The sequence below is a fragment of the Panthera onca genome, chromosome B4 (assembly GCF_046562875.1).
Source record: "Panthera onca isolate mPanOnc1 chromosome B4, mPanOnc1 haplotype 2, whole genome shotgun sequence".
Classification (NCBI taxonomy): Eukaryota; Metazoa; Chordata; class Mammalia; order Carnivora; family Felidae; genus Panthera; species Panthera onca.
This window is the reverse complement of record NC_138345.1, coordinates 133,704,487-133,731,919: the sequence shown is the minus strand read 5'-3', so window position 1 is coordinate 133,731,919 and position 27,433 is coordinate 133,704,487. Positions and strand designations below refer to the sequence as shown.

The 27,433-nt window shown below is 47.8% G+C and overlaps 1 long non-coding RNA gene across 1 annotated transcript in view; it reads right to left on the bottom strand.

Moving 5' to 3' along the window:
* LOC132693683 (uncharacterized) overlaps positions 1–26,967 on the bottom strand; it is a 189,912-nt gene extending 162,945 nt beyond the window's left edge. The window contains exon 1 of the long non-coding RNA XR_013556631.2: positions 26,894–26,967. This is a non-coding gene — a long non-coding RNA (uncharacterized LOC132693683). The remainder of the gene's footprint in view (positions 1–26,893) is intronic.
* Between the last annotated feature and the right edge of the window lie 466 nt (positions 26,968–27,433).

Sequence of the window (27,433 nt, the reverse complement as noted above, 5' to 3'; positions counted from 1 at the left end):
TTGAAGCACCTGTCGTTCCTACGTGCCCCAAGGCTTCCTAGGGCAAGTGCCCAAGACTCTTGGCCCAAAGCACTTTCTCCGATCACAGGAACATGCCCAATCTGAATGTGGGCACTGTGTAAGTGCCAGGAAGTTAGCACCCCAGGAGCAGTCCTCAAATGGTGGGAAGTGGAGGGGTACCTGGGTGGCTCAGTTGGTTAGTGTCTGACTTCGATTCAGGTTGTGATCTCATGATTGATAGGCTTAAGCCTCACATCAGGCTCTGTGCTGACAGTGTGGAGCCTGCTTGGGATTCTCTCTCTCTGTGTCTCTCTGCCCCTTGCCTGATCTCTCGAAAGAAAGAAAGAAAGAAAGAAAGAAAGAAAGAAAGAAAGAAAGAAAGAAAGAAAGAAAAAGAAAAACACAAGGGTAATGGTTATTATAAGGATTATGAAGCTGTCTCACTGCCATGAAAGCCCAGAAGGAAGAAACTTAATAAGCTCAGGTGAGTCCACTATCAACTCAAAGCACAGTATGAAAAGGTGGTATCTAAAGAGACCCTCGTTTCCTGTACCCAGAGTACAGACAGTGTTGAAAATCAGGCCTAAGATTTTATTTACAAGTACAAGTGAGGCTGAAATCACGGCTCCCTCCTCTGCTAGGGGTTAAAAAGGGAAGGAGTGGGGCTCTGAGACCTGGCTGTGACATTTGAGTAGATTCAGCTGAGAACCTTAAATACCTAGATCACCTTAACCATCTGGGACAGCAGAACTGGCCCCCTCGCTTTCATGAGGGGAACACAGCCTCTGTTACCTGGGGACCTTGTAAAGTCCTCACCAGGGGCAGATGTCCTGCACAATGATCCCTGCCCTCCTTGAGATCTGCCCTTTCCTGCCTTCAAGATTTCTAGACCCAAAACTGGGGTCAAGTCTTACAAAAGAGCTTCAGAATATGGCTAATCTGTTCCAGCAGGAACAAGGCCATGCCTGGGAATGGGTCCGGAGACCAATGGATCAGGGAGGGTGGATTATAAGGCCGGAAAGGGGAGAGTTTATTGATTTGGGAAACCCTCTCATGATTCAGGATTTAACATTCTGGCAAGGCCTCCTGGAGCTCCAGTTCTAATACTCTCCAGAATGGCCCCTTAAAGCTTGGAAACAAAGACATCCTACAGTAAATTGGGTAGAAAGGCTGGACTTGCCTGGGCAGAGTGGAGAAAAGACTCAAAAAACTGAGGAAGGTGAGCACGTTAGACTGGATTCAAAACCAGAGAACCTGCCCACTGACCACAATCTCTGGGAGTCACAGTCTTCCCTAAAACGGTTTGGAATGCACTAAGAGGTCACCATTGTTGAGGAACAGCGCTAGCCATCCTGTGGGCCTGGGCTTACGTAAAAGATGCAGCTATGGAGCTGGGCTCCTCACTGCCAGTGTGGATGACAGGAGTCTAAACAGCAGAGGCCAGGTGGTAGTACTTAATCATAAGAGACAAGATAGATACCATGATTATAATGGGGCAGAAAACTAGAATGGCAACCAGATGACCTTTAACACAGAGATCTGTGGTGACTGATGGCCATTACATTGGAAAATCTACATTTCTCACCTATTTGGCAGACGTGAACTGGTTCTTACACCTGGACCCATCCAATGAAGAGGAGGCCAGTTTCCCTCGAGGGAGGAAGGGACCCTGCAGTGTTGCAACAAGTACACACAATAGAAGCTCCCCAATTTCTCCCAAAGGACTGTTAGTCATTTACCAGAATAAATGCTCACTATGGAACAGAGGAATACCCAGATCTTTTGAGGGCTGTTAGCTACGGGTCTGAGTTGACACTGATACCAGGAGACCCAAGTGCCATCACGGCCCTCTTGTTAGAACGGGGACATTCAGAAGCTGGCGATAAATGGAGTTACGGTCCTCTAGCCATTTCCCAAGTCTTTGAGTGATCAGAACGGACTTATCGGTCGGCAGGACCACTCGTTTATTCCTTGAGTTAGAGAGTAAGGACCACTATGTTTGGTAAAGACCAAGTAGAAGTTCCTGAAACTGTCAGAGTCCTTCCTTTGGCCAACACAGCAAATCCAAAGCACTCCCACAGCCTAGATGAAATGGAAGAGATTAGTATCATGCTTAATTCACTGGAATAGCCAGATGGATCATGGTCAATGACAGGGGACTACCACAACTTAACCAAACGGTGGCCCTCCTCACAGCTGCTGTGCCAGACGCAGTGTGTTTACCGGAATACAGCAACACAGCCTCTGGCACCCGGTGTGCTATTGACCTGGCAAGTGCACTCTTTTCAGTGGCTACCAAGAAACAGATTGCATTCATCTGTGATGGACAGGCCGCAGTCACTGTCTTACCCCAGAGCTAAGTTAACTCTCCTGCTTTCTATCACAATACAGTCCTGAAGAATCTCGATCACTTCAACACTGATCCACATACCATATCTTGAAGCTGCTGGTCTATGCTGTGTCTAAAAGACACTGCTATGATGCGTATCTGCCACATCTCTCTGTATCAGGTCTGTAACTGCTCACAAAGCTGTGGTTAATATTTACTCACTCCTTCTTCCCCTACCCACTCTATGTTTCTTTTGCCCTCAGCCTGAGCTTCAACAGGTTAGCATTCTCTACCTGGCAGTGCCTCAAAACTTCATTTTTAAAGGATCTGAATTCTCAGTGTACCTGCTTTATTGGAGTTGTTTTGATTTCCCATTAACTTTTAATACCGGACACGCAAGTGGTAAGAGGTGCCGCATAGAATCCTCTCGGTTCCAGACAGAGTTTTGCTGCATGCATTGTAACCAACACTTTGATTTGGCAACTGAGGTGAATCGTTCTGGCCAGCAGAGTAAGCTCTTTCTTCACCAACTGAGAAATGCAAAATGTCCAGACTCCAATTCAGTGGAAGCATAGCTGTGTCCCCTAATATTAGATATCCTCCCTTAGGAACTAAGACCTCCCATCAAACTGAAAGTTGTGGGAAGAGGAATTAAAAGCAGATGTAATAATGAGAAGAGGGGCGCCTGGGTGGCGCAGTCGGTTAAGCGTCCGACTTCAGCCAGGTCACGATCTCGCGGTCCGTGAGTTCGAGCCCCGCGTCAGGCTCTGGGCTGATGGCTCGGAGCCTGGAGCCTGTTTCCGATTCTGTGTCTCCCTCTCTCTCTGACCCTCCCCCGTTCATGCTCTGTCTCTCTCTGTCCCCAAAATAAATAAAAAAACATTGAAAAAAAAAATTAAAAAAAAAAAATAATAATGAGAAGAGAAGTTTCAGACCTCTAAACGGTACCATATATTTACTGATCACTGGTTCAAATCATTGTGTAAGATAGACACCATCCTTTCACGGCTTTTTTTTTTCAACTGGTGCCAGAACAGAATCTCCAGTGGGTCATTCTGTCATTCTTTCAGGCCAGCTGCTTCTGGATGATGGGGTACACGGTAACATTAGTGCGTTCTGTGCACACACGCTCACAGCTGCAATTCTTTTGCTAGGAAATTATTCTCTTGATCAAAAGCACTGTTGTGTGCTTGTACACACCACGAGAGAGTAGAACGTATTCAAAAAGTCCATGGATGATGGCACTGGCAGAAACACTGCAGGCAGGGGTGACCGGGTGGCTCAGTCGGTTGAGTGTCTGACTCTTGATTTCGGCTCAGGGCATGATCTCAGGGTCGCGGGATTGAGTCCCGCATCAGGTTCCACACTGAGTGTGGAGTCTGCTTAAAATTCTCTCTCTTGGGCACCAGGGTGGCTCAGCTGGTTAAGCTTCTGACTCTTGATTTCTCCTCAGGTCATGATCTCACGGTTTGCGGGTTTGAGCCCCGCGTCGGGCTCTGTGCTGACAGCTCAGAGCCTGGAGCCTGCTTTAGATTCTATGTCTCTCTCTCTCTCTCTAAAATAAACATTAATAAACAATTTTTTTAAAAAAAGCTTGTTTGGGGTTTGTGGTTTTGAAATGTGCCTTGTCCTTAAGCCCCGTATCTCTAGCTTTCTTCCTTCACATCAAAATTTCTTCAGAGATTAGCTTATCATTCCCTCACCACCATTCTCTCAAGTCTCTCTCGTTGGGCTTTCAGCTGTCACTCCTTTGAAAATGCTCTTGCCAAGGTCACCGAGGGTGTCCACATTACTAAATCTGATGGTCAATTTCTTGTCCTCCCCTTCCTTGACCTCAGTGGCATTTCACACTGTTGAGCCCTCCCTCTTTCCTGGAACACTTTCTTCCCTCGACTCCTAGGAGAGCACACTCTCCTGGTTTCTCTCCAACCTCATTGGTTACTATCCACAACAACTCCACTCCCAAGACTCTGAATACGCTATATGCTGTCAACTCCTGAATTTACATCTCTAGTTCTCTCACGTCTGAGAAGTCTCTTTAAATTTTTTTTTTAACGTTTTATTTATTTTTGAGACAGAGAGAGACAGAACATGAGCGGGGGAGGGTCAGAGAGAGGGAGACACAGAATCCGAAGCAGGCTCCAGGCTCTGAGCCATCAGCCCAGAGCCCGACGCGGGGCTCGAACTCGCGGACCGTGAGATCGTGACCTGAGCTGAAGTCGGACGCTTAACCGACTGAGCCACCCAGGCGCCCCTGAGAAGTCTCTTTAAATACTTCCCTTTGTGATATGGCCACTTGGATATCTAAGAGGCAGCTCAGATGTAACTTGGTGGAACCTTATTTTGATTTCCCTCATTCTCCCATATCTGGTCCCCACGGCAGTTAATAAAAGCTCTGCCAGCCACCCAGCTTCTCATTCTTGAAGCCTCTCTCTTTCCTTCAAGCTTCCAGTCCAATGAACTGGCAAATCTGGTCACTTCAACCTTCAATTCGTGCCCTGTATCACGACACTTCCCGCCAGCTTGCTGCTTCCTTTGCTCAAGCTTTTGTGGGGGCGGGGGGCACCTGGTGTCCCCAGAAAGCACCACCAGGGCTTTCTCCATCATTCCTCTTTCCACACCTCCCACCCACCACTATGTTTATCTCCATTTCAACTCCAAGCAAGTGTTTATCTCCACTCCTTAATATTTTAATCAACCCAGTTTTTAAAAAGTTTTTTAAACAAACAGGCTTTTCCTCAAAACCAGGGTATTGTCAGGGAGCCAGGGGGCACAACTGAAACACGACCTGAGGCCGCAGATTTGCTTCACAATGATGGGCAGGGGCAGGGGGTACTAAGTGAGGGATGGACAGACCAGACAGCCAGTAGTTAATAATCATACCTGGGTGATGTGCACCTGGGGGCTCATTTCACCATCATGACTTTCATTTGTGTTAAAAATGCCCCATAATAAAATCAAGTAGAGGGTCACCTGGGTGGCTCAGTCGGTTAAGCATGGGACTCTTGGTTTTGGCTCAGGTCAAGATCTCACGTGGGACTGAGCCGTGCATCTGGCTCCATGCTGACGGCAAGGAGCCTGCTTGGGATTCTCTCTTTCCCTCTCTCTCTGCCCCTCTCCCGCTCCCGCTCTGTCTCTCAAAATAAATAAACTTAAAAAAATAAATAAACCAAGTAGAAAACACAAGGTTACCAACGCCTCTGTACCGACTTTATGGCTAGGAACCCTTTTCCTGGGCTCCTAAAGTCAGACCCAGTTCCGGAGATCCGCAACAGGGGAAGTTTCGGGAGGGCTGGCCGTTTTAACAAGCAGGAGCGGGACACAGCCTCTCCCTGCCGAGCGCCACCAGGGCAGGGACCGCGGGTGAGTCTACTCGGCTCACCCCCCCCCCCCCCCCCCCCCCGCCACAGCTCCGCACCCTGGCCGGGCCCACACCTCCGTGGCGGCCGGGAGGACACAGCTCCGGGCCGAAGCTCCGCCCCTGGTGAGGCCCTGCACGTGCCGCGGGGGGACCCCGGGCGCCTCCCTCCCCCGCCCCCACCGCGGGCACGTGACCGCCCTCCCAGGTCGGCGCAGGGCCGTGACCGTCCCCTCCTCCCCCCCACCCCCCCCCACCCCGCGGACCGCGAGGGTAAGCGCGAAGGCTCGGGGTCCCGGGCCAGTCACAGCCCCGGGGCTTGGGCGGGTGGCTCGAGTTTCGGCCCTCACAGAGGTTAGAGAAACACCCCGGGGCGAGATGACCCACGCCGCCCCGGGGCCGCCCCCGCGACCTGGACCCTCGGCCCCCTGGTCGCGAGCGCGGCGGGGCCAGGTGGCCGGGTGTGGCCGCGCGCTGCGCCTCCTCGGCGGAAGTCCCTGCGCGCCGGCCGCCGGGCCCCGCCGTGCGACCTGCGCCCCCGCCGCCCCGCGCGGACCCTTTGTGTCTCCGGGGCTCGGGAAAGGAAAGCGCTGGGGGGTTGTTTTCCCGTTCGAGTTCCCTTTCCCAGTCCGCCCTCCCAGCGCCTCCGGCCGGAACCCTGGGCGGGCAGACGCCCTCGGAGTGCGGCGACGAGCCCGGATCGCTGAAAAACAAACGCGTCCCGACCGGGCTGCGGGAGCGTCGCCTCTGCGCGCCGCCTCCAGAAATGGCGCCGGTGCCCCGGCTCGGGCCAGGTCGCGCTCGGGAGGCAGGTGTGGCCGCGGGGGCCTCATCGCACAGCGCAGGGGGCAGGAGTGTGTGCCGGCGGGTGGGGGCCGCGGCCCGAGCCGCCGGCATTTCAGAGCCGGGAGCTGTGCACTCCCGAGGGAAGGCCGGGGGACACCGGTAGGGGCCAGGGTTGCGGCCGGCTGCGGCGAGGAAACCCCGCAAAGTCTGTCCGCGACCCAGGCGGGACGGTCGAGGCATTCGTTCCTTTGAACCACGGAATGGAGGAGTCTGCCGCTCTCCTCTTCCCCGTAGTTATTCCGGGCGGGCGGGGGGCGGGGGTTGGGGCCGGTAAAAGGTACAGACAGGGACCGAGCAGACAGAACACTACTGTAGAGGCAGGCAGCGCTTGCCTCTACAGGATCTGTACGACCTCAGCCAGTCGCCTCTCCGCCTTGGATTCCTGGTCTGTGTAATGGGAATGGCAGCTTAAAATAAAGCATTTCTGCTTAGCACCCGCCATGCTCATCAAAACACCCTCGGCCTCTTTGCTGCCGAGGAAAATGCTGGGTACAAACCTGCCTTAAGACACTTCAATTTGGGCAGACCCAGTCACACGGGTTTTCATTCCTTCCTCCCATTAAATATTCTGCGGTTTCTGGCACCCGGCCTGTGCTGGGCGGAGGCTGCATGATAAAGGAAGCGGGCTGGGCCTGGAGAAGCCAATAAAACAGCCACCTCTTTCCCTGGGGCCAGGAAGTGGGCCCTGGAAGATGCCGGAAGCCAGCCTGCCGGCCGGGGCCCTATCCTGACCTGGGCCCTTTTGTGTGTCTGGGCCCAGGATCTCCAGGAGGTGCCCTGCACTTGGAGTGTTTGTTCCCTGGCCTGTGTTTAGAAAGGCCACATGGCCTGAACACTGTTGGTGTTCCTGCCGAATGAGGGTGAGCCTCAGCGAAGACTCTGAGAAGCCAGACCCTCGCCCCTCAATAGGCTGAAAGATCTTTTTTTCTTGACACCTCTGCATTGTGCTCAGAAGGAAACCTCTTTTCTCCCCAAGTCCTGTGGTATTTAGTGCCTGATGCCTTTGCTCGTCCCTCATTAAGTAGCAGCACTAGGCTCAGTTGGTCCTGTCCAAGGCCTGTCCCCAAGGTGTTTAGTGGGTGAATACTGAGTGAACAGAAGATGTCTTGTCTCCCCTGAGTAGTCCCCAAAGTCCTACAAATGAATAATCCCGGCTACCATTTACTGTCTATGCTGTGACAGCTGCATGCCCTCATATAAGAGGGGACACAGGTCACTCAGGTAGTTCGGCCAAACCCAGGCTGCTCTGTGTCGTGGGGTGGGCTCCGGAGGCGCTGAGCTTCCCGTCCTGCCTTGCGGGTCTTGCACAACTCCAGTGGCCTGGAGTGGAGCTGAGTGGCCTGGTATTCTCAGCTCAGGGGCCTGGACTGTCATTCTGGGAGTTTGTGGGGCCATCACTTCAGCCAGGGTCCATCGAGATCCTACTGATTCGATCCCCAAATGTCCCTTAAATCCAGGTCTCCCCGTTTGTCCCAGGTCACCACACAGAGCACCATTTCCCTCCTCTCTGCCACCTCCAACTGCCAGTTCTCCCTTTTCAACCCATCCCTATCCTGCATTTTCTGAAAAAGCAGACTCTGGCCTTAAAACCCCTGGGGAGTAGTCCCTTGCCCTCTGAATGAAGTCTACACTTTCTCATGTGGCTTACGAAGCTCTGGGCCACATTTTAGCCTGCTCCTGAGGCACCCCACTTCAGGCTTTAAGATGGCAGCAAAAGCGAAGTTCTCACTTCCTCGCCCCGCCACACAGCTGGGCCTTCCACCTGGTAGGCCAACAGCCACATCTGCTTCCCCAGGTGCTTTCAGATTAGAGTCACCTATGTGCCCTTCTGGTTCCTCTGCAAGGACTGTGAGGTCCTTGATGGGACCGTCTCGTTGCACAGACTCCCTAAAGTCCAGCATGGTATGTGTTGAGTTGAATGAATGAAAGAATGAATGAAGGGGTCCAGTGAGTTTCCAAGATGGGCCTTAAGCAAATAATCACAATGTGGTTACATGCCCACCCAACATCAGACAAGACCAATGGCAGGTCTCGCGGGGGCAGCTGTGCCAGCCACATGGGGATCCAGGAAGCTCTTGGCCTTGCCAAGAGCCACTAAACCTACCTTTTCCCCTTCCTTATCTCGGGCCTGCTCTTTTGCCTGTTCTAGAAGACTGTCTTGCACCTCACTGTGGCTTCACTAGTATGAAGACACCTATGGGTTCCTGTCAGACTTCTGCAGAGGACTCGAGGGTGGGGGTAGGGGGAGGCACTGAGGGGATTTAATATCAGCTAATGTTTACCACATACCAGGTTTGAGCCAAAGGCTTTTCATGTATAATCTCATTTAACCCTCACATTCCCATTTTACTGTTGAGGGAAATGCAGCACAGAGAAGTTCAGTAACGTGAGGACGGAAGGTGTCAGAGCCAGGATTTGAACACAGATTGTCTTACTCCACTATGATTTGAATTCAGGATAAACAGGTGGGCCTTTTCTTCACTCATTGGCTTGCAGGGGCCATGAGCCACCTGGTGGTAAGCTGGCCTTCTTCCCTCCCAGTGCGGTTTAGAAACCAAGTCTGAGGGAACTTGCCAAAGCGACCTTGTTACCATGGCAACAGCCACGTTCCCTGCATCTGCGATTTTGCGGGTGGAATTATCAGTCATTATCTGCATGCATGTGAACCTGAGAGACTCCGGCATCTCCAAAGTGGCCATACCTGTTGGGATTCTGGGGTGGTGTTTGGGGTCGACCAAAGTGGGCAGAGGGGTGAGGGGCCCTGTGGGCTTCCTCTCCAGACCAGGCCCAGGCCCCTGTTACCCTCAGTCTGAGGCAACTTCCAAAACACAAAATGTGCAGAACAATGTCCATCACGAAGCAACCGCTCTTCTACTCAGAAACCTTCAGTGGCTCTAAATCCTCTGTCCTGTTGGTGACTTACCCCTTTGGGTCAAGTAGAATGTGGACTGACCATTGTGTATTTTTTCCTCATTAAAAACAAACCTCTAAACTCTCCCTCTGCAAATCCTCTCTCCCATCTGGGCCCATTTCTCCTTGTGACCCACGCTCACCTCCACTGCCTATCACTGACCCAGCACAGACATACCTTTATTTTCACCTTGACCTCTGTGACAACTTTCCACCAGTCTCTCACTACAAGCTTCCGTGTGCTCAGCAAGTATTTCTTCAGTCTCTTAGCTGGAGGCCGCGCTAGGAGCCAGGGACTCAAGGAGCGAAGCAGAGCCTGCCCCTGCCTGCCTCCTGGAGCTGGAGAGCTGGCAGGAAATGCACACGAACTGAGCCATTGTCAAATCCAGTAATCCTGGGTGGAAAGATGTGGGAGCTCCAGGGCCCAGGAGGAGGAAGATGAGCTGTGGGAGGGGTCAGGCGGGGGAGGGAGAGACGAGGCTTGAGGGCTGGGCCGGGCTGGAGCCTGGAGGATGCCTTACACCTGAGCCCGCAGGCAATGCATGCAGGGCCCACAAGGGCAGCAAAGAAAGGCAGAAAAGTTCTAACTTGGTCACATCACTCCGGGTGGACCAGGAGAGCCCTGTGACCGGATAGCACTCTCCAGCCCTGGTCTCCTTTGGAAAAAGGGAGGACTGGGTCAGGTAGTCTTTTAAGCCTTTAAACAATGTTAAACCCCAGAGAAAGGCCACATTTGCAACACAGAAAGTTTTCTCAGGCTGGAGAAAGGCCACCCCAGGCCTCCCTCTGCTTCTCCCTAATCCACCCCAGGGTACCTGGGTTCCCCCATTTCCTCCCCATTAACTTGGGAAGTTGGACTTTATTATTTCTTTCAAAGTACATTGGAAGACTGATATACAGTGGAATAGAGATTTAACATGTAAAGTCACTAAAACACTAGGGCTAATTTATTTATTTTTTAATTTTCTTAATGTTTATTTTTGAGAGACAGAGTATGAGTGGGGGGCGGGGGGCGGGGCAGAGAGCAAGGGAGACAGAGGATCCTAAGTGGGCTTTGCTCTGCCAGCAGAAAGCCTGATGAGGGGCTTGAACCCACGAACTGTGAGATCATGACCTGAGCTGAAGTCTGACGCTTAACTGACTGAGCCACCCAGGCGCCCCGACTAGGGTTAATTTAATAGGAGGTAGAGAGGATAATAAGAAATGGGTGAACTATATTAATATATACGAACCAGAAGCGATCTCTAAAATCCAGTTAAATAAAAGAAGCCTGGGGATAGCCTGTGGAGTATGGTCCTGCACATTAAGGGTCCCAGGGTTTTTGGGGTGCCTTGGTGGCTCAGCTGGTTAAGCGTCGGACTTCCAGCTCAGGTCGTGATCTCCCCGGTTCACGGGTTTGAGCCTCACGTCGGGCTCTGCGCCGACACCTGGGAGCCTGGAGCCTGCTTCAGATTCTGTGTCTCCCTCTCTCTGCCCCTTACCTGCTCGCACTCTTTCTCAAAAATAAACAAAACATTAAAAAAAAAAAACTTTTAAAAGGGTCTCAGGTTTTTTCATCTGTAAAATGAAGATAAAAAATAGCTCTCTGTCCCTCCCCCGTTCATGCTCTGTCTCAAAAATAAATAAACGTAAAAAAAAAAAAAATAGTGCAACCTCACAAGGTAGTGATAAAGTTTACGTAAGTTAATGCTCCTTAGTGTGTTCAGAATTATTTATTTTGAGAGAGAGCGAGCGCACGCGCATGAACAGGGGAGGGGCAAAGAGAGAGAACTGGTAGCAGCACCCCCCCCCCCCCCCCCCCCCCCCCGCCAGGCAATCAGCACTGAGCCGTGGTGAGGCGTGAACTCACGAACGAACTGTGAGATCATGACCTGAGCCGAAATCAAGAGTCAAGACGCTTAACTGACTGAGCCACCCAGGCGCCCCTAAAACCATTTTGGAAATGAGTGAAAGTATGTAATCCACAACAGTGGTTGGTGACCCAGACATTATAAACAAGTAAACGTTCACACAAATATATAATTATAAATTATGCAAAGAAGAATACAAAGAAGAAAATGCAGAAAGAAGAAAATGCAAAGAACAGGCTCAATGGACAAATATGGGAGTCAGCAAGAAAAGGAGAGGCTGCACACTTTGGGGGCCCCCTGCCTGTGCTACGGTTATCCAGTGCTCAGGAATTTGGGGAATTGAGGCTTCATGTGGAAGGGGAAACGGTTATTAAAAAGAAGCGGGGGGGGGGGGGGCGCCTGTGTGGCTCAGTTGGTTAAGCGTCCAACATCCGGCTCAGGTCATGATCTCACAGTTCATGGGTTTGAGCCCCACACTGGGCTCTGCGCTGACAGTGTGGAGCCTGTTTGAGAATCTTTCTCCTTCTCTCTCTGCCCCTCCCCCACTTGCATTTTCTCTCTCTCTCTCTCTCTCTCTCTCTCAAAATAAATAAATAAACTTTAAACAAACAAAAAAAGAAGCCAGATGGGGCGCCCAGGTGGCTGAATCAATTGAGTGTCTGGCTCTTGATTTTTAGCTCAGGTCACGATCTCGAGGTTTGTGAGTTCCGGCCCTGCATCGAGCTCTTTGCTGACAGGGCAGAGCCTTACTGGGGAGTCTCTCTCTCTCCCTCTTTCTGACCCTCCCCCCACCCCCCCCCTCAAAATAAATAAATAAATAAATAAACTTAAAAAAAAGAGTAATAAAAATTAAAAGAGGCCGGAGAACTAGGCATGATTGAATGGAGTCTCTTCTTCAGAAAATCACAGATGGAATCTTCCCCAAAATGCAAATCACACAATGTCATTCCTAGGCTTAACACCACTCAGTAGCTCTCTGCCCTGGGGGTAAAGACCAAATTTCATGTTCTCCAGAAAAATCTGGCCCCACATCACCTCCTCCACCTCTCCGAGGTCTGGCCTTGGATGCCTAGCTTTTCCTATCTGCCCTGGGGCTGGTACTGGAGCATTCCCAGGGCCCCCACCAACTCCAGGCCATGCCCCCTCTTGCGCCAGCCCCTCACCTTAAAGGTGACCTCTCTGGTGCCATTCTTCTCTGCTCCTTCCCAGCACTTTCTCCGAGTGGAATTAAACACTCGCTCATTTACCCTGTTCGTGATCTCCCTGGTGACCCCAGGAGCCTGTGGTTTTGTCTGCCACTCTCCCCTCTGAGCATCTTGTGTCTGAGTGGCCTGGCACACACGAGACACTGGACAGACCCTGGCTGGAATGCTGAGGTGACTCCGTGTCATCCACAGTCCCCTCTGAGTGACCTGCTCTCTCTCACATGTTTCCTGAAAGACTTTCTGTCTCCCTGACATGGCTCCGTTCATCCATCTACTGACAGCTAAGTAACGCTTAGCTCTGGATCTAGAGGGAACCTCTTCTGGGGAGCACCCCCTGACCACCCCCCTGGGTTTTCACACCGTGCTGTCATTGTCCCCCTCCCATTGTCACACTGTGGTACCTCTGCATTTCCCGGAGCTTAGATTCCAGTGGAAGGAGACAGAAGATGAAAAAACGAATAGGAAAAATTATATAGCACTATGAGGGGTAAGGAAGCGAGCAGTGTGGCAGGAGAGGTGGCGGTTCTGGGTAGGGCGGTCAGGAATGTTCTCCTGTGAAGGATGGCCTTCCAGACCTGAAGCAGAGGGACTGGGGAGCCCCATCCGTCTAGGGGGAGAACAGTCCAGGCCAGTGCAAAGACTCTGCCCCGGCAGAATGGAGCCCATGTGATTGGAGCCGAGCGAACCTGGGGCAGAGAGGAGGAGAAGAGGGCAGGAAGGGTGGAGGGCTGGTTCTGGTTTGGAGTATGCAGACCCCGAAGCCATTGTAAGGCCTCTGGCTTTTACTCTGAGTGAGATGGGGAAGCTGCAGGGCTGTAGGCTCAGGAGGGGCAGGATGTGACTTAAAGAAATGAGCATCCAGTGCGCCTGCCCTGGCCAGGCTGAGTCCTAAGAGAGATGCCAATCAGACACTGAACCAACCCCCCAGGGCCTCAGGCGGTGGGGTACTCCCCCCCCCGCCCCGCCCCAACAGAATCAGATTTCTATTGTAGAAATGTCCTTGCCACTGGCATACCACACGGATGGCCTGGAACACCTTGCCTGACCTGTACAGTATGCTCTGATAAAGATGGTTAAATAAAACAAACCCCAATTTCTTCTCCTCTTTCTCCTTCCCCTGCTTTCTCCCCGAAACATTTATTCAAAGCCTATTACACAAGCAGTAATACTGGATTACAAGCCACAGAATAAAATATCCACAAATGCATGCTGATGTAAAGGAATGACTGAGTAAATAAATAAATGGGGCCAAGGGAGAGGAAGGAATAGCTCTTTCAGTAGAATTCCAATTAATAAATGTAGAAATGAATGAGGGAAATAGAAACTCGCCATTGGAACACCGCAATGATAAACTTTGCAGGCAAGTTCCACTGATGGACAGGAAAATCAGAGGGCACATTTTGAGGAAAACAGAACATTTGCATGGTCTAAAAATATTTCCCCCAAGATATTTGTTACCTACAAAGGGAAAATACTCCCAGGACAATGGAGAAAGTTGGTGGACACCATCTTAGCCAAGTGATTAGCTTAATATCCCAGGAATAAGACATAGCGATATCATATACCCCCTGAGGAGAAGAGGGTTACTTCTGTGTTATTCTTCCCTCCAAGGCATAACTTCCATCTCATCGCGAGAAAACACAAGACAACCCCAAAGTGCAGGACATTCTACAAAACACCTGACCAGTATTCTTCAAGTGTCAAGGTCACGAAAGATGAGGAAAGATGAAGGAGCTGTCACAGATTAGAGGAGAGTAAGGAGACATGACAGGCTTGATGTGGCTTGGATTTTAGAACAGGGAAAAAAAAGGACATTAATGGAAAAATTGGCGAAATCTGAATAAAGTCTGTAGTTAGTAGCATTGTGCCAACGTTTTTCTTTTCTTTTCTTTTCTTTTCTTTTCTTTTCTTTTCTTTTCTTTTCTTTTCTTGTATTTTAATATGGTTTTGATAATTGTACTATGGTTATGTAAGATGTTAACCTGAGAGGAAGCTGAGTAAGGATATACGGGAACTCTCTGGGCTATTTTTGCAACATTTCTGTAAGTCTAGAATTATTTCAAAATAAAAGGTAAGAAAAAGAAAAAAAAAATTTAGAAGGCTATCATCCCCCTGGCCCCCAGCTTGTGATCTCTAAATACTACTTCCCTCAAAGGAACCAGGGCTCCTTAGAGAATGGCCGATTCCAGGTCAGAACACGAGGGGCAGAACTGAAGAGGAGTTTGGAACACCTTGAAACATTAACTGTCAAAGAAGCTATCAAGACTCACAGGAAGGGGCGTCTGGGTGGCTCAGTCAGTTAAGTGTCCGACTTCAGCTCAGGTCATGGTCACACAGTTGGTGAATTCGAGCCCCACGTCAGGCTCTGTGCTGACAGGCCTGGAGCCTGCTTCGGTTTCTGTGTCTGCCTCTCTCTCTGCCCGCCACACCCCCCCCACCCCCCCCCACCCCCGCCCCTGCTTGTGCTCTGTCTCTCTCTCTCTCTCAAAAATGAATAAACATTGAAAAAAAATTGAGGGGTTGGGGCGCCTGGGTGGCTCAGTCTGTTAAGTGCTGCCTTTGGCTCAGGTCATGACTTTGTGATTGATGGATTCAAGCCCTACATCAGGCTCTCTGCTGTCCATGTGGAGCCTGCTTCAGATCCTCTGTCCCCCTTTCTCTCTGCTCCTCCCTCACTTGCTCGCTCTCTCTCTCTCAAAAATAAATAAATAAAAATTTTATATATATATATATATATATATATATATATATATATATATATATGACTCAAAGGGTGTCCCAAGGACTCCAGAGCCAAGCTGAAGAGATTTGCACAGACCAGAGATGGGATAATTTGAACATCCACAAGAATAATAACTGTAATGGACTAAAGTACATCAAATATTTAAATCCGTGGGTTCCTAATTATGCTCAACGTAATCATTTAAAAAATCAATCTGTCACCCTTAGTGGGTGCTGGAGATCCAACTTATTCTTTTGAAGATCAGTGAATAAAGGTCAAGAAGGAAGCATTTATCCTGCCCTTCCTTCATGACCTGCACCTCAGAGGAACCAAGTAGGTGATGAGGGAAGTTTCTCCTCATGGAAGTATTCCAGCCAATAGAAGATCAGAACGCTCAAACTGGATGACTTGCTCTTGCAGCTCCTCATGAATTAAGAGATCGAAGCATTGAACAGCAGTGGCCGCTTACGTCACACAAAGAAAGCCAGACACAATTTGCCTCCTAATGAAATCACAAAACACCTCTTATAAGTTAGTCTTGCCAGAAAACACTAATCTGAATCTAATCAGGCTCTAGATTGGACTATCAATTCACCAGAAATACAAAGGACAGAGAAGCTTGTTGAATTATACCACAGGGATACAAGCAGCAAAACCCACACAATGGGATAGGGTAGGATAAGTTGTGTGTTTGCAAAGAAAAGAAAAAGATGTGGAGCGGGGAACCATGGATAAAAGACACTGAACTAGCATATAAAGTAATTGTACAGTGCAGTTTTAATTTTTACCCTAATTAAACAAACAAACAAACAAAAACACTGTGATCGGGCACAGGGTGGCTCAGTCAATTAAGTGTCCAACTTCGGCTCAGGTCATGATCTCTCGGTTCATGAGTTTGAGCCCCATGTCGGGCTCTGTGCTGACAGCTCAGAGCCTGGAGCCTGTTTCAGAGTCTGTGTCTCCCTCTCTCTCTTTCTGCCCCGACCCTGCTCACACTCTCTCTCTTTCTCTCTCAAAAATAAATAAACATAAAAACATGAAAAAAAAAACTGTAAGAGGGAAACATCTCGGTCATTTATGAGACTATTGGAAATTTGAACACTGCCTGGCCCTTTGACAATATTAAGAAATAATTGCATGTCTATTTTGTCGTAATGGTATTGTGGTTTTCTATATATCTATAATATATATATATATATATATATATATATATATATATATATAAAGTATATTTATATATCTAAAGTATATATATATAAAGTCATATATATAAAGTATATTTATTTATTTTGAGAAAAAGAGTAGGGGAGGGACAGAGAGCGAAGGAGAGAGAGAATCCCAACCAGGCTCCATGCTGTCAATGCTCAGCTTGAACCCACCAATCATGAGATCATGACCTGAGCTGAAATCAAGAGTTGGACATTTGACTGACTGAGCCACCCAGGTGCCCCTGTATATAGTAATATAGCAAAAGGTCTTATTTTGAGAGATACACACTGGAATGTTTAGTTTATTTTATTTAAAGGTTTTATTTTTTTAAGTAATCTCTACACCCAATGGGGGGCTTGAAATCACAACCCCTAGATCAAGAGTTGCATGTTCCACTGACTGACCAGTCAGGCTTGGTAGGCAACCGCCCCCCCCCCCCCCACCCCGTGCACTGAAATGTTTAGAGAAAAAATGGTATGAGGTGTGGATTTACTTCCATGGAATATGTCATGGAGGTATGGATGGGTGTGGTCAGGTATGATTTGATGGTTATTGGGCTGATGAAGTTTCATTATCTTATTCTATTTTTTTAGTGTATGTCCAATATTCTACATCATAAAATCTTTTACAAACATCTGCACTCTACAACTTAGAGATAATAAGTATTACCACTTTGTAGGTTACCAGCGTCAGTCTTTTAAAAAAATTGATGTAGGGGCACCTGGGTGGCTCAGTTGGTTAAAGGTTTGACTCTTGATTTCTGCTCAGGTCATACTCTCACGGTTCGTGGGTTCAAGTCCCACATCGGGGTCCACACTGACAGTGCTGAGCCTACTTGGGATTCTCTCTCTCTCGCTCTCTCTCTGTCTCTGCCCCTCCCCTGCTTGTACTCTCTCTCTCTCAAAATAAACTTTAAAATAAAGAAAGAAATAAAAATTAAAAATTGATGTAGATGTGCCTGTGTATTTTATAAAATTGGGTCATACAATATATATCTTTTTAGCAACCTGTTTCTATAATATATTACCATCACAATAAATATCCTACTACTGGATAATTTTTAAAAGTCTTTCATGCCTCAGTGTGACAGACGCACTGTTAAGCCCGATTTCCTACCTCCAGAGCAGCCCGTGATCTAGGGGGGTGAGCAAGTTTCACCTCTGTGACTCAGTTTCTTCCTCTCTATAATGGGAGTGCCCTTTCTCATTCGCAGCTGTACAGTTTTAAGGACAGAATATTCATTCTGCTGCTCATGCCTCCCTTCCAAAGGAGGTCTGGACTTAATTCTAGGCAGTAGCCCCCACACCTCTGAAAGAAGGTGGGCGTCCTGCACACAACAGGCACTTAATTATTACATCAATGAGCTCCGCTTCAGAACCTGGAGCTTCATTCATTATCATAACAATACTGTCATTCACATCTTCCTCTGGGCAGCACCCCCCCCTTCCCAGGACTCCTCTGGGGTCCCAGAGCCCCCGGTTCTTCCCATGGCTGCACTGTGGTTTATGGTTGCCTTTTTAGCTTCTCCAGCAGACCTGGAGCTCCTCAGGCCCCCAACACCTGGCCAAGGGTCTGGCGCACAGGAAGCTCTCATAAACGTGTTTCTTTTCACTAAATGAAACATGAAAAAGAAAGGCCACCCAGAGTGCATGGCCAAGAGTGTGTGTGTTTACTCACGCCCCAATCCAATTTAAACTCCTTAGTGACTTTTTATAAAATCAAGTGCCAAGGCGGTTGACGCTTAGTTGGCCAAATGGTTCCTTGGGAGGTAGAGGAGGAAGGTTTAAGGGGATGAGACGGTGGGACAGCCAGGAGGGAGGCACTGAGCGCTGAGTCCTGGACATGGGGAGGAAAGGAAGCAGGGGGAAGGGCACCTTGGCCCCCACCACTCAGCTGTGCTAGGTGAGTCCCTGAGGTTGAGAAAGGGAAGACAAAGCCTGAGGAAGGCATCTGGGGCTGGCATCTTTCCCATTTGGCAATCATGATTGCTCCAGACCCACCACTGCCCCTGCCCACTTCCTCCTAATATTCCCGCCTCTCAACCTGTGGTCTGATCTGGTTGGCCCTGGGCCTCACCCATACCCCCCGCCCCCCTCCTCTGGGCATGTTTACCTGGTGAGGTGCAGATGCTGTGGGATGTGCACTTTCGGCCTCCCTCAGGCTGGGGGCCAGGGGCCATGGCATGGGAAGCTGTTTTGTTTCTGCTGTAAAGGAGGGACATCAGTTCAGACAGACTCCTATTTAGTGGAGCTAGTGAGGAGTTGTTGGGGAGAGGAACACCCTTGTTCAGTTTGCAAAGCCCACAGGGACACTCGTTGCTCAGGCTGTGGAACCGGAGCTCCCCTGGCAGGATCCATGACCATCTAGCTGAGGGTGCCTGCTGAGTGATACAGGGCCTGGCTCTTTGCTGGAGGAGGCTTGGGAAATATTTACTGAATGAATGAATGAATGAATGAATAAACCATGGTAAACAGAGCTGCACTAACCATGGGCAAAGTAGAAAGGAGCAACAGTTCCAAAGTCAGGAAGACAGACCCGAGTTCAATCCCTTTCTCTGCCAGGTACTCACTGCGAGACTTGGGGACAAGCCACCTAAAATGTCCTAGGGCCCCTGGTTCCTAAACTGTAAAATGAAAGCAGAAAATTCTACCTTCTTTATGAGATTTACATGGGATGTCTGTAGAGCAGGTGTCACATGATAGGCTTAGTAAATGGTCACTACTGTTGTTAGTATTGTTTACTGATTCCACAAATGTGCATCAAGCACCTACTGTGTGCCAGGTGCTCTCTAGGCACAAGGACCAGCTCACTGAACAAGACACACCACGACCTATTGCCTCATGGGGTTTACATTCAGGTAGAGGAGAGAGGCAATAATCAAGAGATGAGTGAAGTAACATGTTGGAAAGAGATAAATGCCATGGGGGAGAAAACAAATAGACAAGGTTGTGGAATGAGGCGTGCAGGGAGATGGGCTGGGTTGTCATCTTATTTTACTTTTCTTAAATGTGGAGCCACCTGGGTGGCTCAGTCGGTTGAGCGTCCGACTCTTGATTTGGCTCAGGACGTGATCTGACGTGATCTCAGGACGAGTCTATATCGGGCTCGGTGCTGACGGTGCGGAGCCTGCTTGGTATTCTCTCTCTCCCTTTCTCTCTGCCCCTCTCCTGCTCTCTCTCAAAAAATAAACTAAAAAATAATAATAAAATAAAATGTGTATTTACTTGTTTTGAGAAAGAGAGAGAGAGCACAAACAGGAAGGGGCAGTGAGAGACGGAGAGAGAGAATCCCAAGCCCCTATTTGGGGCTCGATCTCACAAACCTCGAGATCATGATCTGAACAGAAATCAGGAATCAGAAGCTTAATCGACTGAGCCACCCAGTCGCCCCTGGATTGTCATTTTAAACTGTCAGTGCAGGCTTCATTAAGGTGGCATAGGAGCCTTTGCTGGAGGTGAGGGAGGCAGGTGGGCCAGTATCTCAAGCAGGAGTAACCCAGAGCCGTGGAGAGCTGGGGTGAGGGTGTGGTGTTGCCTGCAGTGGTGGCAGAGGAGTGAGCAGGGAGAGGAAGTCAGGGGTAGGGGTGGTCAGATCCCACGAGACATTGCTGGCCACCGCTGCGAACTTAAAGTTTACTCTGAGCAAAGAAGAGCTGCTGAGTTTTTAGCAGAAGAATGACAGGATCCGACTTACTCATGAGAAGGACAAGGCACTGCCAGGTTGAGCCGAGACTGCAGGGGGAGGGGGGGGGGGTGAGAAGAACAGAATCCCCGGTGGCCGGTGTGCTGCGTGTGCTGGCAGGGGCGGTGGTGAGGGGTAGTCAGATTCTGGGTGTATTTTAAAAAGTCAGCTTGGTTTCCTGAGGGTTTGGATGTGGAATGTGAGAGGGAGAGAGGGTCCAGGATGATTGTGGGGTTTGAGATCTGAACAAGTGGAAGGGATCAGTGGCCACCTGAAGGTGGAGGCTGCAGGTGAAGCAGGTTTGGGGAGGAGATCAAGGGGTCAGGTTTGGATGTAATTTTCTAAAAAAAATTTTTTTTTAAGTTTAGTTATTTCGAGAGAGAGAGAACACACATGCACGAGCAAGGGAGAGAGAGAAAACCAAGCAGGCTCTGTACCATCAGGGCAGAGCCCAATGCAGGGCTCGATCTCATGAACCTTGAGATCATGACCTAAGCCAAACTCAAGAGTCGGAGGCTCCACCGACTGAGCCACCCAGGCACCCCCAGTTTGGGATGTATTAAGATACAGATGTTAGCCACACAGAGATATTTAACAGGCTACTGACATAAATTTGGGAGTTGTTAGTAAGTACTACTATTTTTCCCTCACCCTTGATCCTCACACCAGATGGTAAGAAAGGCTGATTATTCTCCCAGCTTGAAAGAATGGAAGTCCTACCAAGAGTATATGCCCTTTCCAAGAATTGAAAACAGGTATTCAAACCAATACTTGTCTATGAATGTTCACAGCAGCACTATTCACCATAGACAAAAGGTGGAGACGACTCAGATGTCCATCAGCAGATGAAAGGATGTATAAAATGTGGGATGCCTATACAATGGAGTATTATTCAACCGTAACAAGGAAACCTCAAGAACACATTAGGTAAAAGAAGCCAGCTGCAAATGGCCACACAGCGTATGATTCCATTTATAGGAAATATCCAGAATAGGTAAATTTACAATTTTTTTTTAAAGTAGGCCCCAAACCCCACATGGAGCTTGAACTCAACACCCTGTGATCAAGAGTCGCACGCTCCACCGACTGAGCCAAGCAGGCACTCCCAGAAAAGGGAAATTTAAATCTATAGAGACAGAAAGCAGATTAGTGGTCTCGGGGGTTGGGGAAAGAGGGAAAAAAGGAGTGATTACTTAATGAGTCCAAGATCTGCTGTGACAGTGATGAAAATGTCTTGGAACTAGATGGAGGTGACGGTTGCACAACATTGAAAATGCACAAAATGCCACTGAATGATACACTTTAAAATGGTTAACTTTAGGGGCGCCTGGGTGGCTCAGTTGGTGAAGAGTCAGACTTTGGCTCGGGTGATGATCTCACGGTTCATGAGATTGAGCCCCGCATTGGGCTGTCAGCACAGAGCCTGCTTGGGATTCCCTCTCCTTTTCTCTCTGCCTTCCCCTGCTCTCTCTCTCTTTCTCTCTCTCAAAAATAAATAAGCATTTTAAAAAATAAATAAAATAGTTAACTTTGTATTATGTGAATTTTACCTCAATGGAACAAACAAAACCTCTGAAGCACCTAACGCAGGGCTCTGTAGCTCCCTGCCCTGTGCGCTGACCCCGGCTGCTATTCTCCACTGGGCCCAGCAGTCTCCATTCCCCTTGGACTGGAGTAGCCAAGAGAAGCAAAGGGATGTGTCCCCTGTGAGATCAGGTTAGAGCAACTGGATTGCCCAAATCCCAAACCAGGAAATCTGGTCTGACAAGCATGGGATTCACATCTGAAATCAGCCCTGCCCTGGAACCTGTACTTCCGGGTCTGGTTGGTTCTGCTTGGGAAGGAAAGGGGGGGGGGGGGAGCAGACAGTCAAACCTCCATATTTAACCCTTCAGGGTCCAAGGCTCCCAGAGTCAGGAGGGACTTTAGACAATATCCGGGAGGAAGTGGAAGCTCCGAGCAGATAAAATATCTTCTCCCAAGTCACACAGCCTGTAAATGGCTGGACTCGTCTAAGAGGAAGCAAACCAATGTTTATATAGCACTGGCTCTTGTCCAGGTGCCTCAGAGACGTTCTATGAACCACCTGCAGGGTATATGTTAATAGCTCCATTTTGCAGAGGAGATTCTGGGAGGCTTAGTGACCAGCCCAACATCGCACAGTTATTAAGAGGCCGGGCTGGGGGCGCCCCGGGTGGCTCAGTCCATTAAGCTTCGGATTCTTGGTTTTCGCTTAGGTCATGATCTCACGATTTGTGAGATCAAGCCTCATGTGGGGCTCTGCACTGACAGCACGGGGATCCTCTCTGCTTGGGATTCTCTCTCTCCCTCTCTCTGCCCCTCCCCCCACTCACACTCTCTCGCTCTCTCTCATGCTCTCAAAAATAAATAAACTAAAAACAAAAAACAAAAAAACCCCTCAGCGCTGGCAGTGGAGTAGGGGTCTACATGACTCTTTACAATCTGTAAGTCTTGCTAGGCTTTTGTCGGTCTTGTTCACATGGGTATCCCCGATGCCAAGAGAATGAATGAATGGGTCACACCAAGGTCTTTCCATTCTTCTGTATCTCCTTCCAGACTCACCCTGTTCAAAGTTAACAAACACTCTGGGGCTTGCTAGCACAGTTGCCATGGCAACTGAACTCTTAGAACTTAGAAACAACAGCTACAGGCGATTCAGGACAAAAGCAGTGAACCCTTCTCTTGCTAAACTAGGTAAGGCTTTTCTGTCCATGCGGACAAGGGTTAACACAAACCAGCCAAGAGTAAGAAGATATTTGCTAACACACCTTTAGTGTTATGGACCGTGGTTGTTGACCAAGGACCCTTTGTTACCCACCACTGTCACCTTTGCCACAGATGTGTGGCTTAAAAAATGGTATCTATTGAGGACATCTGCTTTAAGTGGTAACTAAATTATAACCCCACTCTACCACCGGTGCCTGGAATCAGCAGGAGATAACTGCCGTTACCTGAACAGGTTGATAGCATTTTAGCTCAAAGCAGGAGAATTGCCAGTGTTGCTGAGTAGTAGAAACCTATAGCTTTTGGACTTTTTGAAGTACTGAAAATAACTTAAGACCCTTCCAAACAAAATAAGAATTGACAATGAAGAAATAGCCACAGCCATTTAAAAAACAAACAAAAACAAAAACTTCAAAGAATTGACTATTATGCAAATAAGTGAGAAAACCTGAACTAAACGGATGGTTTTTTTGGGAAACCATAAATTACCAAAATCAATCCATGAAGACAATTCAATTCTTTTTTTTTTTAATGTTTATTTTTGAGAGGCAGAGACAGAGCATGAGCGGGGGGAGGGGCAGAGAGAGAGGGAGGCACAGAATCTGAAGCCGGATCCAGGCTCTGAGCTGTCAGCACAGAACCCAAGGTGGGGCTTGAACTCATACCGGTGATGAGATCATGACCTGAGCCGAAGTCAGACGATTTACCGAAGAAGCCACCCAGACTCCCCGAAAATCAATTCAATTCTAAACAGACCAAATATCATACACATAAAATGGAAATGTTATCAAGGAGCAGTTTTCCCACCCACAAAGGAAAAAAAAAACAAGAACACTAGGTCATATAAGTCCTCTGATGACTTCACCAACACTTTAAGGAGCGATAAATAAAAACATCATTCAAATGCTTCAAGACCTTAGAGACAATAATCGTAATAAACCTTATATTTATTGAGTCCCTACATGGTAGCTGCACTCTGTTGTATTCTTCAATTCTCATGATAATCCTATGAAAAAGATAAGTTATTATCCTCATTTTAGAGATGAAAAAAACTCAGGCAAAAGGAGTTAAATCACTTGTTTCAGGACTACACAACTGTTAATGGCAGATCCCAATTTGAACCTGGTGAGTTTAGTTCCAGAAACTTACTCTCTTAACCACTCTATCAGTTCAACTCTTCCAAATGCCTTTTATGAATATTACATATCAATACCCCAATCTGTCAAAGATAGCAGGAGGGAGGAACAACTATAGACTAGTTTCATAACAGCAAAAGTTGTAAGCCAAATTTTGGCAAACAGAATCCAGCAAACAATAAAAATTGTATATATACCACAACCGAGTATGGGTATACCAAGAACATAAGACGGTTCAATATTAGGAATGTTATTGATATTATTCACCATACTTATAAATCATTGGAGAAAAGTGCATGATTATTACGTAATGCTGCAAAGGTATTTGGTGAAAGTCAAAGTCCATGCCTAATTCAAAAAGAAAATTTCTAAACAACAGGAAGGGAAAGATATGTTCTTAAAATACAATTGCGCGCACACACACACACACACACACACACCTCAAGCCAAAAAGCCAATTTGTAAGGATAAAATACTAGAATACTAAAAGCATTCTCATTAATGTCAGGATAAAACAAGGATATTCACTACCATCACATACATAATTTTATTTAAAATTGTTCCAGAGGCACTTACCAATGTAATTAAACAAGTGGACAAAGAAACAAAAAAGAGGTATAGAGATTTAAAAAAGAAGAGATATAGTTATTATTATTTATAGGTGATATGACACAATTATATCTCAGAAAACGTAAGAAATTCAACTAAAAACTGTAGCACAAAGAGAATTCAGTAGGTGTCTAAGTACAAATTTAGTATGCAAAAATAATAGGCTTGGGGCGTATGGCTAGTCGATGGAGCATGTGACTCTTGATCTCGGGGTTGTGAATTTGAGCCCCACATTGGGTGTAGAGATTACCTAAAAATTAAAAAAAAATCTTAAAAAAGTCAATAACCTTATTATATATAAAAAAGATTATTTTGAAAATATAATGGAAGATTTACATTTTGACCCAGAAATTCCAGTTCTGGGAATTTATCTTACCAGTGTGCTTGTATATTCATTCATTCATTCATTCATTCATTCATTCATTCAGCAATTACTACTGAGTGCTTATTCATTCCACTTCGGATCCTCTTCTGGATACCAAGAATGCAGATGAGTAAACAAATTGGACAAAACGAAACCAAAACCCAAACCAAAAGCCTTCCAATCTGGTGTAGGAAGCAGATAATAAACACAATAGTAAAAGTAAATGATACAGTGTGTTAGAAGGTGGTAATTGCTAACAGAAAAGAGTAGAGCGGAATAGGGAGTTTGGGATTGCCGGGTGGCCCGGATGGGCTTCCTGGAGAAGAAAGGAGGTAAGGAGATGAGCCCTGTGCATATGGGGTTGGGGGGTGGGGGGGAAGGGAGCAAAGACCCTGGGGTGGAGTAGTGGGTGCACGCAAAATGAGTCACATCTGTAACAGAAAAAGAGTCAAAGAATAAGTATTCATCTACAGGGGACCAGTCAACAGACTAAGGTACATCTACCAGTGGAAGGCCACACAGCTGTGCACAAGAGTAAGGAAGCTATGATGTGAGATGGAAAGATCTGCAGGATATGTTGAGTGAAAAAAAGGGAGGAGAATAGATTATGTGGTGTGCTACTTTTGTGTAAGAAAAGGAGAGAAATCAATATTAGAAAGATATTAATTCTTTCTGAATTAATGTATCAATTTAATGTGGGCTTCCCCTCCCCCCCAAAAATAAGCCCCAGAAAAGCTAGTTTTTAAGAGCTAAACAAATTATTGGGGCTCCTGGGTGGCTCAGCCGGTTAAGCGTCAGACTTTGGCTCAGGTCATGATCTCACAGGTCATGGGTTGGGGCCCTGTCAGCTGTCAGCACAGAGCCTGGAGCCTGATTCCGATTCTGTGTCTCCCTCTCTCTCTGCTTCCCTATCCCCTCCACTTGCCCTCTGTCTCTCTCTCTCAAAAATAAATAAACATTGGGGTGCCTGGGTGGCTCAGTCGGTTAAGCGTCCGACTTCAGCTCAGGTCACGATCTCACGGTCCGTGAGTTCGAGCCCCGCGTCGGGCTCTGGGCTGATGGCTCAGAGCCTGGAGCCTGCTTCCGATTCTGTGTCTCCCTCTCTCTCTGCCCCTCCCCCGTTCATGCTCTGTCTCTCTCTGTCTCAAAAATAAATAAATGTTAAAAAAAAAATTAAAAAAAATAAAAATAAATAAACATTAAAAAAAAGAGTTAAACAAATTTTTTTCTTTTCCTTTTTTTTTTTTTTTTTTTTAGAGTAATCTCTATACCCAACGTGGGGCTTGAACCCACAATCTGGAGACCAAGAACTGCACTCTCCACTGACTGAGCCAGCCAGGTACCTCTAAGAAAATTCTTTTTATTTTTTATTGATTTATTTTTAATTTTTTCTGTTTTTACTTTGATTTGCACTTATTTTATGCAGAATTTACTCCCGGGCCTTAAGTTTTGTTTCTTCAGTTTCTTCTGGGATATGTTTTTCTTCTGTGCAACTTCCTCTTCTGGTTTAGGAACAGTCTGCTCTTTTTCAGTAAGGATCATCTCAGTGTGGCTGGGAGAGCTCATGTATGGGTGAATCCGACTTTGAACCCTCTGAGTTCTACCTTGCATCTTGGGGGCTCTGTTCACCTGGATGTGCTCAATGACCAGAGAATCTCCATCTGAACCCTTTAAGTTCAGCATTACTCTCTGCATTTTTAAGCATGTGCAGTAAAAAGTCAGCCATCTTTTTGGGCCACTGACCCTGTGTCCAGCCCCACTCTTTGGCCTGGGCCCACCTACCAGCTCCACCATCATAGTGATGGAATGGAACACATTGCTTGTGCAAAGTGTCGTCGTTCAGATACTTGGTGGCTTTTCAGATAGGCATACCCCTGATGGCCTGGGCAGTTTCACGTGTGTTCCTAAAGTGAACACGAAGATTTGAACCTCTTGGTTTGTTTGATTTTGTTGGGTTTCCTGGATCAGGTGAATAGTGAACCATTTTCAGAGATCACCTCAGGCTGCTTATGGGAAGAGTCTTTTTTTTTTTTTTTAAGTTTATTTTATTTCTTTTGAGAGAGTGTGAGAGAATGAAGGAGCACGAGCATGAGTGGGGGAGGGGCAGAGAGAGGGAGAGAGAGAGAATCTCAAGTAGGCTCTGCACTGTCACCCCAGAGCCCAACGCAGGGCCCGATCCCACCAGCCATGAGATCACAATCTGAGCTGAAAAAAAGAGTCAGATCCTTAACCTACTGAGTCACCCAGGTGCCCCCCCCTAAGAAAATTCTTAAGAAGAGTGAGAAGAATAAGGCTAGCTCAACCAGAGGTCAAAACATACTGTAAAATTACGGTAATTAAAAATACTTTTTAGGGGCGCCTGGGTGGCTCAGTCGGTTGAGCATCCGACTTCGGCTCAGATCATGATCTCACAGCTCGTGAGTTTGAGCCCCACATCGGGCTCTGTGCTGACAGCTCAGAGTCTGGAGC